Source organism: Agelaius phoeniceus, chromosome 27, assembly GCF_051311805.1.
Source record: "Agelaius phoeniceus isolate bAgePho1 chromosome 27, bAgePho1.hap1, whole genome shotgun sequence".
NCBI lineage: Eukaryota > Metazoa > Chordata > Aves > Passeriformes > Icteridae > Agelaius > Agelaius phoeniceus.
The window spans coordinates 1,188,393-1,207,173 of NC_135291.1; the positions used below are offsets into that span (position 1 = coordinate 1,188,393).

Here is an 18,781-nt window from a genome sequence, read left to right on the forward strand (position 1 = left end):
CATCTTTGCTGCCCTTCCCCCCTTTCCCCTTCCACATCCTCTCCCCTCCCACCTCCGGCCGTTCCCAAATCACTTTTGGGGTCCCATTTCCCCATTTTCCCACAAATCCCCCAATCCCCAGCCCCCTCCCGCTCAGTTTTGGGGTCCCCTCCCCTTTTCCCCCTTCCCCACCCTCTACCACCCCTCCCTCCCCTCCCCTCCCCCCAACCCTCAGCCCCTCCCGCTCTCCCTTTGGGGGTCCCCATCTCCTCCCCCTCCATTCCGGGCTCCCCCCTTCGCCCCCTTTTCCCCCTTCTCCCACCCTGTCCCAGCGCCTCCCGCCCCCCGCTCACCCGAGAGCTCCGCGCCCGCAGCCGAGGGGGCTCCCAGCACCACCAGTGCCACCAGTAGGGCCCCAGCTGCCGCCCCTCGCCCCATGGCCGGGGCCGGGCAGGGAGCAGCAGCCCCAAAGCAGCCGCGCTGCGCTGGCAGCACCAGTCCGGAGCAGGGCGGGCTCGGCAGCGCCGCGCGCTCTCATTGGCTGCCGCCACTTTTGGGCAGCGATCGGCCAAGGGCTCTGCCCGGCAACCGATGACGCAATACAACGCCCCGAGATCTCATTGGCTGCACCGCCTCCTGCCTGCGCTGCCATTGGCTGAGGCCTTTCCGGGACGCTGCAGCCCCGGGCTGGGGGTTTTTTGGGGAGGGGGATCCTTGGGGCGCTGGGCCGGTGGGAGCTCAGGTGAGCCCAGCAATGCGTGCCCAGGGGCGCGGGATCTCAGCGGTGCCTGTGGCGAGCGGTGACGCTGGCCCGATGCCAGGCACCCCCAGAGCCGCTCTGTCCCTGCCCCCGCAGCCGCACAGGGACAGAAAATGGAACCGAGGGCTCCTGGCTGGAGACAAGGACCGGGAGAGATCCCTCAGCAAATCCGGCACGGGCACAACAGACCCGGCCTGGGCACGCGGAGGGAATTTATTGCCAACCAAATCACAGCAGCACAAGGAGAAGGGAAAGAAATTTCTCCAACGCCTTCCCCCCACCCAACACGGATCAGCCAGAACAGGGGTCACCAGGGCTCTGCCCAACGGGGGTCACTGGGGATCATCCAGCACAGATCCTCCCACGGGGGATGGAGCTGGAACAGCGCACGAAGCTCTTCCCACACTCGGGACACTCGCAGGGCCTCTCCCTGGTGTGGAAGTGCTGGTGAGTGACGGACATTCCAAGCACTCCTAGGGCCATTCCCCAGTGTGGATCTTGTGGTGCTTGCTCAGGTCAGAGGTCCCACTGAAGCTCTTCCCACATTCCCCACATTCCCAGGGCCTCTCCCCAGGGTGGATGTTCAGGTGTTCCATCAGGGTGGAGCTGTAGCTGAAACCCTTCCCACATTCCAAGCACTTGTGGGGCTTCTCCCTGCCATGAGGCTTCTCCACCAGCTCTGAGCTCGGGCTGGATCTCCAGCCGCCTTCCTGGCTCAGGGGGGCTCTTTCCTCCTCACACCTCCCTGGGCTGGGTTTGCAGCCCCTTCTTGTGAGGGATCCCTGGGGCTTTTCCTCCTCCTCCATCCGGCCACAGCTTGGGAATGACAAACCCTGGTTTGGGGGAAACCAAGGTGGGAGTGCCTTGGAGTAGAGGCCCCTCCTGGCCAGGTCCATCTCTAGAACTCAGCAGGAGTCTTGTGTCCATGAAAATCTCCACATATAAACATTCAGCCAGAAAAAACTCTCCCAGGAGTTCTCTATTGCTGATCTCTCCACTTTTGGGGTTCCAAAGGTGTCACAGACATCTTTCCTGAAAAATCCTTTCTTAGGATTTTTCCTTGTGAGAAGATGCAGTTTCAGCAACCAAAAGTAAACAATGGTTATCTGCTGCTGTGGAATGCAACAGGTAGACCCGTGATTGGTCTCCTGTGGATGTTTGGATTTACTGACCACTCATGGCAGAGCTGGCTCTTTCTCTCTGTCTGAGACACAGATCTTTGTCATTCATTCTTTCCTATTCTTAGCTTAGCTAGCTTCTGAAGAAACCTTTTCCTTTCTATTTCTTTCTAGTATAGTCTTCATGTAACATATATCATAAAATAATAAATCAAGCCTTCTGATCATGGAGTCAACATTCTTGTCTCTTCTTCATCCTGAAAACCCTTGTGACCACGGTCACAATTGGTGACCCCCCGACTGAGGAGGACAATCATCACTTGGTGAGACCACCAGAGGAGCATTGCTGCACTGGGTAAACCCCGAATGTGTGGCTTTGATGGTTGCTTCACAAGTGACCACAGAAGTGGATTCTAGCCAGGAGCTGAAGAACTGAGGATCCGAATTTGGACAGAGTTCACAGCAAGGCTGACCACAAAGAGAACCTTCTGAAAAGCCTCCAGGAAAATGTTCAGAAAGCTCAGCAGCACCGTGCAGATAGCCAGAGAGTCCTGGACACTGTCACAAGGTACTGTTGGTTTTTCCCCTCCTGAAGATGAGGCCAATCGCAGTTTGTGGCTGCTCATCTGGAGGACTTCTCCCCTAGAGGATGAGGTTCCATTGTCCCCTTCAGAGGAGAAACTTATTGCCCTCTGGCAAAAATGGGGTGAAGAGGACGGAATTCTCCTGTTGGAGACAGATTTCTATGAGTTTTTTCGATGGGCAAAGCTCTTGGGGTTTTTTACAAATGTGCTATATGCCCTTGATATGTTCATCTGGGAGTGTATGGGCTCCATTTTCCAATTCTTTTTATACCGTGGGTTTGGATGCCCCTCGATTTATCCAACCTTTTTGAAGCTCTTTCTAGTCTTGAAACGGAGAGCAGCTGTTTCTCCCTGGATTGCTAACTGCAAGGGGAAAGCCCCGTTCCCCCCAATTCCGGGGCAAGACCCTTTGGAGGGGGACGCTCTGCTGCTTTCCAGCCCCCCTGAACCACAGCGGGGGGCGAAGTTTTGCCCGCAGCCGAAGTTTTTTTACCGCGTCTTCGGAGCACGCTCAGACGGAGCCGTTTTTTCCCCTCTCCCGTTGCTCTCGGGGGGATGGGAGTGGGCGGTGCCGCCCCGCCCAGCGCCGCGAGCGCCGCCCCAGCCCGCCCCGCGCGTGCGGGCGCTTTCCCGCGCGGCCCCTCCCGCCGCTGTCCCTCCGGCAGAGCCTGTGGGCGCTCCGGCCGCGGTTCCGCCGCTTCCCCGCCTGCATCTGAGGCCTCAGAGACGCCGCTTCCCGCGGCTGCGCCGATGGTGCTGGGCAACAGCGATCCACCGCTCCCCCCGGCCGTCCCGCTGCCTCCCGTGCGGGCTCCGCCGCCTTCTGCGACTGCGCTTCCGCGGCCGATGTCAGAGCCCGGCGCAGAAGCTGCCGCCGACCCCGTGCCGCCCCCACCGCCCCCGCCGCCTCCCCAGGCGGCCCCGCTGCCCGCCCCGGCAGTTCTGCCGCCTGCGGGGACTCCGTCCTCTGTGTCTGCGTCCGAGGCTGCCCTGGAGCCGGCGGCAGCTGCAGCGGCGCCTCCTGCATCCAGCGTGACTTCCTCCCCGAGTTTTTCGGGTTGTCCCGGGGCTGCCCCTACGGGGGGAGCTGGGACAGGGGAAGAGGGCGTCAGCCTGTCCTTCCATGGAGGAGGCATGGCCCGACAGCTGGCTGTGGGTGCGGCCCAGCTGCCTGTTTTCAAGATCAGCATTTTTGGCGGGTTGGGGGGTGTTTGGTCCGGGGTTTCCCCCTGGGGGATGCGGATCTCTCTGCCGCCCCTCGCACGCCCCAGCGGCGAGGGGGAGCTGGGTCCCGAAAGTTCTGCCCCTGGTCCCCAGCCCAGAGGGGGTGGCGGTGGGGCTGTGAGGCAGATGGGAGGAACACCGGGTGCATTTGCATTGCAGAGGCAGAGGGCACAGCAGGAAGCGAGCATCGCTTGTCTGCTGTGGGGAAAGGACATCCCCAGACCCGGGACAAAGATTCTCGGGACAGCTTCTGTCTTCCCATTGCCGGCATGCCTCGGTGATTTTGGGGAAAGGAAGCGTTTGGTCACCCCTTCTGCCATTGTACTGGCGGCAGGGTGCGGGTCTGTGCCAATGCAGAGCCTGCCTCGGGGGCTGGGCCTGGGCTGTCTGCCTTGGTTGCTTGGGCCAGGGCCACCTCCCGGCCTCCTGTTGGGTTTGGGGGCTTTGCTTCCCCCTTCTGGTCCTGGGCCACCTTTCTGTGGGCCAGGTCTGGGGTTCCTGATCCTTCCACATGGGCCAGGGCCCCCAAGGGCCTCTCTCTGGCTCCTCTGCTGCTGCTGCTCTTTTTGACAAAAAAGAAAAAAAAAAAAGAAAAACAATTTAAATAACAAAGGGTGAAAGACCTGGCAGGGCAGCAGCTCAGAGGCATTGAGGAGCCAGGGATTGGCTTCAGCCCAAGTTGTTCAATAAAGGGCTGTGGCAAGACATTTCAGAAATTTTCTCAAAATTGTTTGAAGACTGTCAATGGACTTTTGATAACTATTGATGGACTTTTCTGTAGCAAGCCTGTTTCAGGACCAAAAGAAACTTTCAGATATGGCAAAGAGGAACATCTTCAGACCATGGAATTTCCTGAAACTCAGCTGCTTGGACGTGAATTTTCTTTGCATTGTTTTTGCATTTTCTTATATTGTAAAATTGTTTTAGTGATATGATAGAATTTTATGTTCTACAGGTGAAGAAATTCCTAGTTCATTCCACAGGAGCACTTGAGTGAAGTTTGATTGGCAACAGATAACCTGTCAAGTGTTTGTTTTTTCCTCGGCATGAGTAGAGCAGAGAAAATTACAAACACTTTTTCCTTTTAATTTAACTAAATAAAAAAGGTGACATGTCGCAGACATCTTTCATGAAAAATCCTTTCTTAGGATTTTTCCTTGTGAGAAGCTGCAGTTTCAGCAACCAAAAGTAAACAATGGTTATCTGCTGCTGTGGAATGCAACAGGTAGACCCGTGATTGGTCTCCTGTGGGTGTTTGGATTTCCTGACCACTCATGGCAGAGCTGGCGCTTGCTCTCTGTCTGAGACACAGATCTTTGTTATTCATTCTTTTCTACTCTTAGCTTAGCTAGCTTCTGAAGAAACCTTTTCCTTTCTATTTCTTTTTCGTATAGTCTTAATGTAATATATGTCATAAAATAATAAATCAAGCCTTCTGATCATGGAGTCAACATTCTTGTCTCTTCATCCTGAAAACCCTTGTGACCATGGTCACAGCTCTCCACACTGCCCGGCCCGCACAGCCCAGCTCGGTGCCGGCCCCGGAGCAGAGCAGCTTCCAGCAAGCAAGAGGCAAACGCATCTTGCCAAGAGTTAAAACACACCAGAGAGGGAAGATGGCATTAATGTGTGCATAAAGGCCTTGGAATTCACAGCTCTCTGAGAGAGATTTGGGGCTCTCGGCTGGACAGAGATGATCCTGCTCTGTGCTGGGCTCAAAGGCAGGGAACACGCCCTGCCGCTGCTGCTTGGCGGGGTCTCCGCAGGCCCAGGCAGATGCCAAAGCTGCTCTCACAGTCTTCTCCCTTGCCACGCCCCTCCGCCAAGTGCCAGGGACCTCAAGGATGGAAAGGAGTGCAGGGAGCCAAAGGGAGACGGCTCACTACCTCACTGGGGGCTCCTGGGGAAGCACTTTGCTTGAGAAGCAAGCCCCTCTCTTCCAAAGGCATTTCTCCAAATGCCTGCATTTCCCAGGGAACACCAACACACTCTTAAGGTTTTGGAAAAGGTTTTGGAAAAATCCAAACTCTTTATTAAGGGAAAGCAAAGCAAAGGGGTGAGCTGGGAGACAAAAAAAGCGGATGGGCAGGCTCTGAGAGCTGGAGGGAGGGAGCTGCCAACAGGGAGAGAGATGGCAGGAGCTCCTGGAGCTTGCCACAGGCTCAGCTCTGAGCAGCTAGAGTTGTGCCTGGAACTGCAGCTGGTGCATCCTGCTCTGCAGCTGCTCCCATCTGCAGCGGGAGCTGGAGATGGCCGAGGGATGCCAGTACATCTGATCCAGCAGACGCAAGAAGTCCTGCAGATCTTCTTTGGAAGGTCAGCTGAATGAGTACGCTGATGCAGGATGGGCTGTCATCTTCTCTCAGGGCTTGAAGAGCTGGAAGAGAGAGGAACAGAGCCACGGTCAGAGGCCAGATGGAGGGAATCCAAGGAAAGCCTCCTGCCAGGCCCATCCCAGCCGGCTCTTGCCAGGGCTTCGGCCGGAAGGTGTTGGTCACGGATCGCCCACGTTTCGCTGGCAGCTCTGCGGGCTGTGCCCCCGCCGCCCCTCGCCCGCACAGGGAGCAGAGCCCTCCGCAGCCCGGGCACGGATTGTAGCTGCGGGGCCGGCATGTGCAGCTGCCCCCGGCGATGCTCGCTGCCCCGCGGCTGCCCTGACTCACCCTCGCTGATGACCTGGAGCTCCTCCTTCTGCCCCGTGACGAGCACTCCGGCCAGCCCTGGCAAGACAGAGCCCGTGTCGGCCCCGGGCGGCACAGCTGCCCGGCACGGGCGCTGCCAGCCCTGCGGCCGCACGCCCTCCTGCCCGGGCAGGGCTCCTGCCGGCCCCTGCCGCGCGCTGCCGCCCGAGGGCTCGGCTGGCTGCGGGAGGGCGGCGGCAGCGCCGAGGGCGGGCGGGGCTGCAGCGGCCCGGGCGCGGCTCCCGCTGTAGCCGGGGCAGCAGCCGGGCCGGGGCAGGGAGGGGCGCTGGGCTCGGGGCTCACCGATGATCCCGACGGCCGCCTGGCGCACGGGCCTCTGTGGGCTCCGCAGGCGCGGCAGGGCCCAGCGCAGGTGCTCGGCCGCTCGGCTCTCGTCCTGCAGCAGCTGCGGGGAGCACCGACAGGGAAGGCTCGGTGCGGCCTCTGCCCCTCGGCCGGGCGCTCCCTGCGCCCAGCAGCGGCCGAGCCGGCCCGCACGGCCCGGGGCAGGGAGCGGCGTGGGGGGCGCAGGCCGGCGGGCCCGGCTGCGGCGCCGGGCGGGGGCAGAGCTGCCGGCCCCCCGCACCGAGCACCGGGGGCAGGGGGGCTTCTCCAGCCTGCGGCTGGGGCTCCCGGGCTGTCCTTACCAGGCGCTCGGCGAACTGCATCCGCTGCCCCTTCATCAGCAGCTGCTCGAGGTCACTCCTCAGGAAGCGCGCCGCACGAAGCAGGGCTTCGCCAGAGGCCTGGAGAGCAGCAGAGAGCCGCAGGTGGCACCCGAGCCCAGGGCACGGGACCCGTGACCCTGTGCCAAGGCCAGGTGAGGCTGGAGCCCGCCAGGCGCCAGGGCGGCCCAGCCCCCTGCCAGGGATGTGGCCGCATCACACAAAACCTCACCTTGGCCACATGCAGGTTCTCATCGTGCCAGTGCAAGAAGAGAGGGAGCAGGCTCTGGCTCACGATTGTCATGGGAGGATTTTCCCCCTCTTCCTCTACCAGCTCCATCACCTTCCAGAAGAGCTGAATGGAGAGCAGCTGCACGTGGCTGTTGTCCTGGAAGGGTAGGAAAAGTCCCAAGCACCAGCTACTGCAGGCCCATTGGGCCAAAAGCCCAAATCTCTACACACAGAGCACAAAGGTTGCAGGCAGCGTCCAGTGCCCTTGGCTGGGGGCACCGAGCCTTACGTTCTCAAAGTGTTGCAGGAGGGGCTCAGCCAGCTTCAGGGCGGTGACGCTGGGTGGCTTGAGGTCTTTGTCCTGGAGCATATCCCTGAGCGCACACAGGGTCATCCAGACCATCTCTGCATCTGGATCAGCCAGCTGCTGCACCAGGTGTTGATACAGGCTGCGTATTCCTCCGGCCTGTGTGCAAGACGGGGCTGTGCTGTGAAGCCGTGCCTGGCCGCAGCACCAACAGCCGCTTGGGCCACTGGGGCAGCTGAAGCGGGAGGCAGGAGAGCTGGGAGCAGCTGCCTCTGCTGCCAAAGGCCAGCCAAGCCCAGAGGTCTGCATTGCCCAGCCACACGATGCTGCCAGCGCGGCTTCAGCCACCGCCCCTTTCTCACCACGAGGGCTCCTTGCTGAACACCACGAGGCCTTGGAGCGCCAGGCGCAGCCCGTCCCTGCACTGGCTGGGCAGGTGCCTGGATACCAGCGCCAGGGCACTGGGACCGTGTTTGCTCAAGTCCAGGCACTCGAGGAGCTGAAAGGTACAGGAAGGCAGTGCCAGGGGAGCCGGCCGGCAGGAGCCCGGAGCCGCACGGGGCCGGGCCCAGGCAGCAGCAGCAGCGGGGGCGGGCGGCGTCCCAGGCGGCTGCAGCTACGAGAGGCCCGAGAGCTGGGAGGCAGCTGAGCCAGGCAGCGCTGGCCATCAGGCTCACCTCCACCAAGAAGGCCAGGGCAGGCAGATGCCAGCGTGGCCGCTTCCCGATGAGCAGGCTGAGCAGGTGCGAGGCCATGAAGGGACACAAGGGCGTCAAGCCATGGCGCATCTCCCTGGCAGGGGAAAAAGGCACCAAGGCCCTGAGCTTGTGGGCAAACCTCTCCCAGGAGTGACTGCCAGAGGTCTGGTATTTCCCCAGCGCTCTGCAAGGGCACATGGGCCCCTTGGGAGGCGGCTGCTCCTGAGCATCCTCCTCTCCCAACCTCTTCCAGTGTGCTGGAGCCTCCCTCGGTGACAAGGCCCTCTCGCTTCCAACCGCAGGGACTGTGTGGGGCACTCCGGGCACAGGGCACAAATGCTGGCGGTGGTGGTGGGGAGTAGGGGATCTCACCTTGCCAGCAGACCTGCTGCATAGTGCTGCGTGTCGGCACAGAGCAGCTTCTCCCAGAGCTGCTTGTGCTCCAGAGCCACCAGCTTGTTGTCAAAGGCCAGTCTGGAGAGCAGAGCCTTCATGGTCTGCGCTGCAAACCTGCATGCCAAGCAAAGGCCAGGTCACGCTGGGAGCGCTGGCCCTGGCCACGAGGGCGTGGGAAGGACAGGGCAACTGGCACCTGTTGGGCTCGCTGAGAAGGCCGTGTTCCTCCCGGCACGCTCCCCAGAAGCTCCGCGCCTCATCGTCCTCTGGCATGCGCTCTGTGGTGGTGACGATTTGCAGGAGCAGAGCCACCAACAGCTGGGGCGAATGGAGGAGAAGGGCATAGTGCCACTCAGACATGGGGGCGATCCTCCACAGCACCAGACTTGCCTGCAAGAGACAAAGCACACTGAGGCAGCACTCCGTGTCAGGGTGTCCTTGAGGCAGGGCCCGAGGGGAGATGCAGGGGGATCAGCCAGCCTGCTGCCCCTAGGCCAGCTTTCAGCCCAGGCAGGGAGCTGCAGGCTGGGGGAGAGCATGGAGAACTGCTGGAGAGGCAAACTGGAGGGCCAGCAAAGGCCAGCTCCAGAAACTCACAGCCAGGGCAAAGATGGCCTCGTTGTCCCCGCTGCAGAAGACGCTGCTGAAAGGGGGCTGCTCCTCCACGGCAGAGAGCAGCGCTGGAAGCACCTCCTCGGCGGCCACTTCCGAGGTGCCGATGGCTCTCCACATCAGCGCGGCGGCTCTGTGGGAGCAGAGCTGTGCGTCAGCACCGCGCCCCGTGCGGCTGCGTGGCGCCGGGTGACAGAGCCCCGGTGCCCTGAGGGGCGGGGAGGGAGCGTGGCAGAGGCGCAGGAAACAGAGGGGCCCGAGGCTCCCGCAGCTCTCCGCCTGTTTGGCAGAGCCCGCCGGACAGGCTGTACAGGGCCAGGGGCCCCACGGGCCGGTGAGCACTGGACTCTCGAGGCACTTGTGCCCTGTACCTGTCACACGTTGGGGTGCAGTACAGCAGGCTCATCACCACGAGATCAGGGTGTTCTTCAGTCAGGGCCAGAATTTCCATTTGCAGCCCGGCGTCCACAGTGACACAGGACGCCAGGCTCTGAAGAATGCCCCTCACCATGGCTAGCACCTGGAGGAGGTGGCATGGGGAAGACTTGGAGTGCTGTCCCAGGGAGCAACTTCCCCAGCTTGCCCAAAGAAGTGCTTGCCTTCCCACCCCACTGTGATGGCCTCAAAGGCTGAGGGGAGCCAGCGGATGGAGCTTGAGGGGCCATGTGATCCTAGGAGGACTTCAGCCCTGGTCCCAGGCTGCTTACCTGCTGCAGAGAAGCAGCACCCTGCTGGAAAAACTCCACTGTCGGGTCGGCGGAAGAATTGCAGCACACAATATGCTTGAACAACAAATCTCAAAGTTTATTGATAGCTCACACATATTTATATTGGTGTTAATCAAGCTTATACATATTGCAAAGCTGAGCTCATTATTGCTTAAAACACACATGAATCAACCACACCTACTTCTATGCTCTAATGATTATTTTCTTTCTATGTTTACATTCCTGTGGCTATTCTACCTAGGCTATCTTCATTTTTCTGGCAAAAGATTTTCTCCCCCATCTTCATGTTGCAGCAAGGTCACCATGACCCTTGTCAGTGATTGGACACTGACTACTTAATCCCCAGCTTGTTTCCCTTAACCTTATGTAACGGTATCATATCAAAGTGGCCTTTCTCAGCTGGCCAGTTATCCACAAAACTCTGCACATTTCCCCCATTTTTCTGTTGAACAAGCATGGTCTGATTGAATGTGGTAGATATCATCATTTGCACCATATTCTGTAAGCATATACAAAAACACAGTAAAATTAATACTAACAACAAAGCTACAATGACTACTACAATGCCAGCTTTAACAATAGAGCGTAACCATGATCCTAAGCTTAAACATTTGAGCCATCCATCAATACCAAGGCCTGATTCTACCTGTAAGTTCCCAGTTAACCTCCGCAACTCAGAGAGCTGTGAGTGAACAGACTGTGCATGATCAGAAAGATTCATGCAACACATGCCCTCAGATTCATCACAGCCATGGCCTTGTGGAAGTAAGAGAAAATCAATTGCAGCTCTATTTTGAAGTGTCGCATGGCGAATAGAATCAACATCAAGCAAAAGACTAGAAATTGCCAAAGAAGTTGCATTTGTTTGTTTAGCAAGCCAACATCCTAACTTGTTTAAAATAGCATGAGCACTTGCTGCTGATACCCCTGGAGCTAAGAAAGATGCTGCAACTATGGCTGCTGGGGACCAAAACTTTACATCATCCCGGCAGTCTGCTGCAAATGCATGAGCCATTCGTTTGCCTCTACGATGGCGGCGGCTCATGTTCAGTATCATGGACATGTTGGGTGTAAGTAGAGACAACCGTCCAAGTGTACATGGTCCCCCGTGCAGCATTGATGGGATACCAGCCCAAGCACGGTCCCCACATATCAGGAAGTATCCTGCTGGCAATTGAATAGGGTCATTTGATGAGACTGACATTCTCTTTGTTGTATAATTGCACCAGGCCAATGCATTATGGTAGACAGCCATGCTGGAAGTTACAACATTAGAATGGTTCCTGACTGACAACAGGCTTCTATGGTTAAAATGAATGCATGCATCTACCATCACTGACCCTAACAACTCCAATTCTTGGGGTTCCTGTGGTGCTATAGGAAAGTGAGAAACCCATTGATCCCAATTATCCACACTCGTCCTAGCATTGCTGACCTTACAAGTTGGTACATGTGAAGGGCACGGCCAGGGATCTGCCGGCAATCCAACCAAACAGGTTGTGAATGGATTGCCAGGAGAACATAATGACAGGCAAATAGCCTCCTGTTTAGTTAAGTTTGCCAGGGTGACCCATATGTTAGTCTTGGGTTGAAGTGGGGCCCATGCTTGATGGTCTGCACTGTCCACAAAAAGAGCAAAAATTAATAAAATAATAGCATAAGGTCTCCACATCACCCTGATCTTTCCAGGCATTACTTTGAACCATCCAGATATTTCAGAAACAAACATGCTTGTCACAAACCTTTAAGAATATCTCTTTTTTCCCAGATTTAGCTTCTTTAGGTCCTTCAAACAATCCCTCCACACTTGGTTGGGATCCTGATCTTCTGAAATAGGACCTATCACACTTGACTGTGACAGGGGAACACCCCTACCACACTTAGATTGTAAAACGTGTGACTTAGATTGCCCTAAAGCACGTTTAATTAAATGCTGAATTTCCCACCTAAACCATGCAAGGATTTTCTGTTCTGGTGATTCGTACAACTGTAACCCTTGGCGGCCAGGTAGCCCTGTAAATGATTTAAGTTCTCTCTGCCAGGAGTCTAATTGCCAATAGAAACCACAGCTCCTACACCACAATTCAGGGAATTGGGATTGATGTACCCACTTAGTTTCCTGACAACCTCCGCAAAACAGCAGTATCCATGCAGCACAATGTCTATCTTGACAGCTAATACAAGCTAAATTCTTAGGCCCTTCAAATTCAAAATCAGAAAGCACTAAATGCAAGCTTAATATGTTATCAATAGATTTGCACCGATCAACTGCTCAATCGATGGCAAAACTACACTGTCCTTTCAGTTTAAGAAGTATCGGTCGAAGGATGATCAACAGCCTCGTCTCCACTCGCTGACGATCCTCTTCGCTCAGTCGATCGAGGTGTTCCATCAAACACGGCTGCTCGGGTCCATTTAGCAGGTACCCACAGAGATCCTGTAGGGGTAGAAACACAAAGATATCCATAGCCCCAGTATAACACCTTAGCAGGACCTTGCCATTGTCCTGTCTTAGGATCTCTGTATCTTACCCATACATCTTGCTTCACACCATCCTTTTCCTGTAATAATGACGAACCACAGCAGGAACTTTATTTTCCCCGAAAACACACAAGTGGTTCAAAACAAATAAACATTTCAGCAATCTTTCTTGTGGCTCTCTGATATCTGTGTATTTACTCAGATATGTTTTCAAGGTACCATTTGCTCTCTCTACAATCGCTTGCCCTGTAGGAGAATTAGGGATGCCTGCCACGTGTTCTATCCCCCCCATTTGCATGAATTGCTTTATTCTTTTGCTACAGTAAGCAGGCCCATTATCTGTTTTGATGTGCTGTGGCACTCCCATTACTGCAAAACAACTACTGAGATGTCTCTCCACCTGCCCTGCTTTCTCACCAGTCTGTGCTGTGGCCCATATAAAATGATTATAAGTGTCTATGGTAACATGCACGTACTTCAACCTCCCAAACTCAGCAACATCTGTGACATCCATTTGCCAGGTCTCATTTGTGCTCAGCCCTCTTGGGTTAACTCCCAGACCTAGTCCACAGCCTCCATTATGATGACTACATATAGGACAGGCTTTGACTATTGCCCGTGCTTCCTCCATAGATATCTGAAATTCTCTATGGAGGCCTTTTGCATTTTGGTGGAACATGGAGTGCGCCTCTCTGGCTATGGTTTGCTTGGGAATTGGAGTTGCTTGTGTGATTGAGACTAATTTATCTGCTCGCATGTTACCCTCTGCCAGACCAATATCCCATTTGTGACTTCTGATATGGAAAACACAAAAAGAATGCTTTCTTAGCTTAATTGCTCTCTGCAACTGTATAAACAGCTCATGCAACCTCCTGTTTTGAACCTTTTTTATAGAGGCATCCTCTATTTGTTCACACACACTCCTGCAACATACAAAGAATCTGTCACAATGTTGAGAGGCCCAGTGAAATGCATCATAGCCCATACAACAGCCAATAACTCCATTGTTTGTAAAGTATCCATCTTGGTAGCTTGTAGTATTTGATGGTGCCATTGTCCCTCTTCCTGCCAGGTTACTGCAACAGTTTTGGATTTCCTTCCTGCATCCGTATAAACTGTTATAGCATCCGATAAGGGCTTTAGTGATTTCTTTGGACACTGAATCCAACCCCACTGCCCTATCCAATTCAACGGTATATTGAGAATATCATCAGTGGCAGTCACACTACCGGCTCCCAATAGAGCCTCTTGTAATTCTATACTGTTTGTCAGGTACCAGGTCAATATATCCTTCTTCATTGGTATCCGTATCTGATAAGGTTCCTTTCCTGTAATCTGTAGCGCCCGTTCACGACCCTTTTTGAGCAAATCAGCCAAAATTTCAATTTTTTGAAGAAGGGTTTTATGCTGTTGAAGTGGAGGAGATATCCATTCTAAGGCCCACACCTCCCCCATTTTTCTGTCTTGCTGAGTAAGTGCACCCAGTAAAAATTTAGTTCCACACCAAACTGTCAGCTGTATGGGGAAGTTAAGATCACATCTCCAAACACTGCCTTGGGTCACATAGTCCAATATCTGTTGCAGTGTCTTAACCTGCTCAGAGGTTACATGAACAGGCTGTGCCGGATCAGTTCCCTTCAGCAAAGGTCGAAGTTCATCTAATAGTTCATTAGGGATGCCTACAATAGGGCGTAGCCATTGTAGATCACCAAGTAACTTTTGAGCATCATGCAATGGATGTAATTTAATGTTTAATTGCAATTTCTGAGGGGTAACAATTTGATCAGTAAGTATCCATCCTAAATATTTCCAAGGTGCAGATAATTGAATTTTCTCAGAAGCTACAGTCAGTCCATAAAGCTTCAAAGCATCATATATTGCTTGAATATGTTGACCAGTAAAAGGTTGTGGCTGTGCAAATAAAATATCCATATAATGATAGATGATTGTTTCAGGCCAGGCATGCCGTAAGGGTTGTAAAGCAGTGTCAACACACAGTTGACACAAGGTGGGGCTGTTGCGCATGCCCTGGGGAAGAGAAACCCATTCAAATCTTTTGTCCGGCTCTCTCCTGTTTAGGGCTGGCAGAGTGAATGCAAATCTCCGAGTGTCTCGAGGATGAAGAGCAATAGTAAAGAAGCAGTCCTTCAGATCAATAATCAAAAGTGGCCAGTCCCTTGGCAACATAGCCGGATTAGGTAATCCTGGTTGTAAGGCTCCCATAGGCTCCACTTGTTCATTTACAGCCCATAAATCATGTATTAAGCGATACTTCCCCGACTTCTTTTTAATAACAAAGATAGGGGTATTCCATGGGCTTGTTGACAACTGTAAATGTCCTTGTTTATATTGTTCATGTACCAGTATGTGAACTTGTTCGAGACTCTCCCTTTTTAATGGCCACTGCTTAACCCATACTGGAACGTCCGTGGTCCAGGTTAATGGGATTGGGAAAGTCCATGCAATGGCCTTTAGCCCAAAGGGTGCTCATTTGTCAGTACTACTCCCATCTGAGCCAAAATGTCCCGACCAATAAGGCACTGCACAGTAGGAGGCAAAGGTACAACTGATAAAACACTCCACACAGTTTTACCATCAATAGTTACAGATAGCATGGGTGTTTTTCTTGCAAGTGTCAGGCTTCCAACTCCGGTTACTGGCACTGTGGTTGACTGTAATGGCCAATTGTGGGGCCAAAAATCCAGACTCACAATGCTGGAGTCTGCGCCAGTATCCAATAATCCTTCCAAGGTTATCCTTTCACTCCATAATCCAGTATTACAGTGCGCTTTGGTCGTTCATTCAGGTTCATTGTTAAAAGAGTAAGTCCTCCAGTGGAACCAAACCCATGCTCTCCTCTCGACTGTGCTTGACGAGGGGGTAAAGTTTTAGCCAACTGTTCTAAAGGAATCAATTGAGCTATTCTTTGTTGTTTTTTGATTTGCATAGGTGGAAAAAGTGTATGCATCATAACACAAATCTCTCCTGTATAATCAGCGTCTATTACTCCAGATAAAACAAATAATCCCATCATGGTAGCTGAGGAACGACCTAAAAGCAAAGCTCCCATAGGTAATCCATCAATAATGAGTGGTCCCTTTATTCCAGTTGGAACCTTTTCTGGGTGGGTGGTCATCAAAGTTATTGTTGTTGCGGCTGCCACATCCAATCCGAGGCTCCCAGTGGTGGCTGGTTGAAGGTCAGTTGAGCTGAGGTGTTGACAGCAGCTACTCGTGTCTGAGTGCGGCAGCTGGTGGGCGCGCTGGCTCTCCCATTTCCCGAGCGGCGTCTGCGGGCTCCGGTGTTGTGGGTATCCAAGCGACAATTGTGACACCAAACACTGATTGCGGGACAAGCCCGTCGCGTGTGCCCTATACCTCCACACCGGTAGCATTTGAATCGGCCAGCAGCTGGAGCTCATGGAGTATTTATTGCTGCTGCCTGGAGCGGAGCGAGCGCGACTAACACCTGACTTTGTGATGTTTCTGCCTGTTTTTGTAACCCTGCTCCTAACTCCTTAATAGCATCTACTAACATTGCTTGAGACCCTACGGGTACATTTGCCAATCGTTCTAAAGCTTCTTCTATAGACCAATTAGCTCCTAGGGTATTTAACACATTCTTAGTAGGCTGATTGCTGTTCTGAAGAGCGCATTGCTTTAGCAAGGTCTCTTTCATGAACTCAGGGACTCCTGCCCGTTCAATAGCGTTGGCTGCTTTATCTATAAAAGCTCCAAACGACTCATCTCTATCTTGCTTTATTCCCATGTAAGAAGGAATTCCCCCCGGCTCTTTTATCCTATCTATAGCATAGCCTCCCGACACTTATCAGGACCAATTAATACTTGTGCTTCCGTCTGAAGAAAAGGCCCGAACCCCATTAATTCCTCCGGGGTTATCTCATGTAACAGGTCGCCTGGTTGCTGCATTACTGCCACACATTCTTGACAGAGGGATTGCCAGTGTGCATTAAACAAAAGCTGCTGATGCTGAGTGAAGATAAGCTTCGCTAATCCTCTGCAATCGGCTGGCAGCAAAACCTGAGTCCCCCAGATATAATCCAGCATTTGTTTTGTGGGTTCACCAGTTACCCCAAATTGACTAACTGTGGACCGTAACTGTGATAACAATTTCCAATCTAAAGCAGTTATTGTAGCTTGAAACCCTCCCCCTGCCAGGGGAGAATAAATCACTGGACAGGCAACATCCATGGCAGCTGTTATAGCTTCCTCATGCCCCGTATCCATGATATCTTTTGCTACCACTGCCCATGCCTTCCTTCGCTCCTGTGCAATGGCCCCCGCTAGGTCATTTTCTGACCCAGGGATCGGCGCATTACTAGGAGGAGATGTAGGGTTTGACACAGGCACAGGCGGTGCGGAACACGCGGCGGGGGGAGCTGCTGCCTGAAGCAGGAGCCGATGCTGGCGGGGAGCTGCTGCTTAAAGCAGAAGCTGATGCTGGTGGCAGATTGACTGTGGACATGACAGGGGGTAACGGGGAACTAAACCAGTCCCCATAACTCTTGTTCTTTTCATGCGTCACACTAGCTTGCTGAGCAGCCTTTTCCTCTGCCTGATATTTCAACAATTCATCATGCACGACTCGCCACAACTTTCCCAACTTTTTTGCAGTTTTATCATCATCTATGACTACCTGCCACAATTTATCCCCCAATATAAGCCACTCTGTTAACTCATGTACTGTGGGAGGATTTTCAAAAAGTCCCCGTTCATACCCAATAGCCAACAACCCAGGAAGCTCTTTCTGCAAATCTATACCCTTAACCTGACACTTTTGTAAAAAGCCAGTAAATAAATCATATGCTGCTTGCCTTTCTTTATCCATGTTAAAGATAACAGCGCGCTTCTTGCAGCCCTTCAAGGTCTCGGCAGCACGTATCGGCCAGGCTCTCCGTTGAGGTCACCCAGGGTGTGGCACTTTCCCTTTTTCAGCGGTGCTTTTGCCGTCCTTGGCTGGGACAGGACCCAAACTCCTTACACCGATCGACCGTGGCTACCGGCTATCACGTCGGGGTCACCATTGGTCAGGTCGGCGGAAGAATTGCAGCACACAACATGCTTGAACAACAAATCTCAACGTTTATTGATAGCTCACACATATTTATATTGGTGTTAATCAAGCTTATACATATTGCAAAGCTGAGCTCATTATTGCTTAAAACACACATGAATCGACCACACCTACTTCTATGCTCTAATGATTATTTTGTTTCTACATTTACATTCCTGTGGCTGTTCTACCTAGGCTATCTTCATTTTTCTGGCAAAAGATTTTCTCCCCCATCTTCATGTTGCAGCAAGGTCACCATGACTCTTGTCAGTGATTGGACACTGACTACTTAATCCCCAGCTTGTTTCCCCGAACCTTATCCAACGGTATCATATCAAAGTGGCCTTTCTCAGCTAGCCAGTTATCCACAAAGCTCTCCACACCAGGGGGTTATCCTCAGGAAAGGTGAACAACGGTTTTGCAGGAAAGAGCCACCTCCTTGCGTCTTAAGAAGGAGCAATCTAATTTTGTCCCAAGAAGCTGCATGCTGCTCAGAAAATGATTAGCAGACATGTTTTCTGTGCCTTAAGGAAGCCTTTCTGTGGTGCACATATATTTTCCACTGTATTTCCCACCTGCTGTCTGACATTTAGTTTGCAGGGGGACAAGAACACACTCTGGTTTTGGGTGTTTGCATCAGATAGTGCAAGGGAGGGGTCTAGTCTTTGTTTATCAGTCACAGGTGCTGCAGAAACATAGGTACATAAATACCTAAAAAAAAACCAACCTAAAAATAAATAAATAAAAATATAAAATAAAAATTTTAAAAATAAAAATAAAAATAATTAAAAATTTAAAATAAAAATTTTAAAAATAAAAATAATTAAAAATTTAAAATAAAAATAAAAGTAAATTAAAAATTAAAATATAAATTTAAAACATTTTAAGAATCAGACTTTATTCTGAGGATAAAAAACAAGGTTATCAAAGAGACTGACTAAAGAGATGCATTTTATGACTCCATCTGCCCTAATCTGAAGCAAAATCATTACTTCCTCCAGAAGCTCTTGCATTTAGACATTTGTCTCTAAGATCTGTTTCTCTGGATATCAGTTCCAGAATGCAGAACGTCCTGGGGCCACTTGGTGGAAGCACAAGATGGGTTTGTAACGTAGATTTTCACATCCTCAGTTAAGATGTATTTTTAAAATCTTAGTATGCTTATCTTTACTCTCTAGCTTGACAGAAAAAGTCAAAAGCTTTGACCCAGAAACATAAGTTCAACATTAAAAGGCTTAACAGAA

General features: G+C 52.7%; 1 protein-coding gene across 1 annotated transcript in view; it reads right to left on the reverse strand.

The window, feature by feature from the left end:
• The window catches only part of LOC129132016 (uncharacterized), a 201,807-nt gene that overhangs the window by 18,468 nt on the left and 164,558 nt on the right, over window positions 1-18,781 (reverse strand). The window lies entirely within an intron of this gene.